Source organism: Canis lupus, chromosome 23 (assembly GCF_011100685.1).
Source record: "Canis lupus familiaris isolate Mischka breed German Shepherd chromosome 23, alternate assembly UU_Cfam_GSD_1.0, whole genome shotgun sequence".
Taxonomy (NCBI): Eukaryota; Metazoa; Chordata; class Mammalia; order Carnivora; family Canidae; genus Canis; species Canis lupus.
The window spans coordinates 16,634,749-16,636,550 of record NC_049244.1 but is presented as its reverse complement, the minus strand read 5'-3'; the positions used below and the strand labels follow the sequence as shown (position 1 = coordinate 16,636,550).

At 38.1% G+C, this 1,802-nt stretch overlaps 1 pseudogene; it reads right to left on the bottom strand.

Moving 5' to 3' along the window:
- Positions 1–769: 769 nt before the first annotated feature.
- LOC100683103 lies at positions 770–1,252 on the bottom strand (annotated as a pseudogene).
- Positions 1,253–1,802: the final 550 nt, after the last annotated feature.

Sequence of the window (1,802 nt, the reverse complement as noted above, 5' to 3'; positions counted from 1 at the left end):
GCCTCACTTCACTCCCTGTCATGTTGTAATTAGTGTGACAAAGAACTTTATTTACAATTTGAAAGGAGCATGGGCCCGGATGCAGTGATTTCACTGAAAGTGGGTTAGGCAGGTGCCCTGGTTGGTATTGAGAGACTCTGAGGTCTTTGATTCTGAACTTCTAGGAGACCATTATTTCCTTGAGATTTTACTGGTTAACTAATTTTTTAAATTTTGGTTTGAAATAAGCTTTTCTCCCTCAAGTGGCCTGTGAGACTTACTCAACCAAAAACAATAAAAATCTAGCTAGAGTGATGTAGCTCTTACTCGACTATTAACTCTGTAAATAGTAGTCATTAGAAGTATCTTATTGAAAAATAGCAGACTTTTATAAGTGAAAATATTTTATTTATCTAGTTACAGAGCTAATTGAGGATGACTTGGTGAAATTATTTTCAGATTCTTCTATACTTAAGAAAATCTTTGGCGGGGGACAGGGGTGGGAGGGAGTGACTCTTGTTTTTTTTCCTAGGCAAAGATCTTTATTAACCTTGTTTCAAACTTTATTCCCAGGCTTCTTCAGCTTAATTAGCTGCACAGAATGAATTGTGTATAAGCAAAAACTGAAAAGAGCCGCAGTGTCCAAGGGGCTTGGGCTTAAAAATATTAGAGATCTAGATTTTATCAGATCCATGAACAAAATTTTAAAAAGCAGTCATAATATAAAATAGCAACTCCCAGTAACTTCAAGTTTTATCTTCTTCAGAAGTTGACTGAGTCAGATGATGAGTCAGTTTGCTTCATTCTTGGAAGTTTCATCAAAATTCTCCACAAGATCTGGAATTTCATCATCATCATCCTCTCTGGTAGCAAGTGGTGCTTTTCCATCCACAGATTGTTTGGGCAGAGCTTCAGCCAGTCTTCTTAAACTAGTCAGACTGTCTGCACCAAGTTGGCTTAAGATACTGGGTAGCATTTCTGTCAGCGGCTTTGTCTCAGTACGGCCTGTAATGGTGAAAGTGTTTGCTGCCAGCGATGCCTGAACTTTAGGGTTGTTAAAGTGGATCATTGTTCCTTGATTTGTGAACATATTCACTTCTTCAATACCAGAGATATTGTTTACCCCTAACTTCTTTAAGGAGAACTGAAGTTTTTATCATCTGCTGTAGCTGTTCTAATCACCTTCTTTCGGTGAGCAGTTCCTTTCCCACAAGCACACTTGTGCTTGCAGTTTGGTGGGTTTCTCCTGGTTCATGATAGTTTTTTCATCTTGTTGGAGCAGAAATGGGACCATTTGGGGAATTAGGTTTGGCGCTCAGTGGGGAATGACTCTTAATTGTTGATTCTGTTGGCTGAATCTCTTCAGGTTAGTTTTTCCTATATGTTTTGGAATTTTAGTTTGAGAGCTCATCTTGTAGGGGAGAGGGGTCTCCCACCAATCCCACCTCTTCTGTATACATTCACTTCTAACATACTTGAGATTATCATGGTCAATCTAGTCTTTCATCTCATTATAATATTGGGAATGTCACACCTGGTGGTCCATGAATATTTGTCCCTTAAGAATGTCAAGAGTTTACAGTACTTCTGGAATGTATTCAGAAAGGGGATGAGTACAATGAAATGAGTGCAGACTCAGACTTGCTTTATGTATACACTGATCTTTTCAAGCATGCAACTACATAAAATTCAAAAAAAGGATTATATTCAGTCTTAGACTGAATGTTATCAACAGTGGTTTACCATTTTGGAAAATCAAGTTATTGACAGTCTAAACACTTAGGCTTTTGAGTTGCCAATACTGTGCACTCTATTGATCTGCT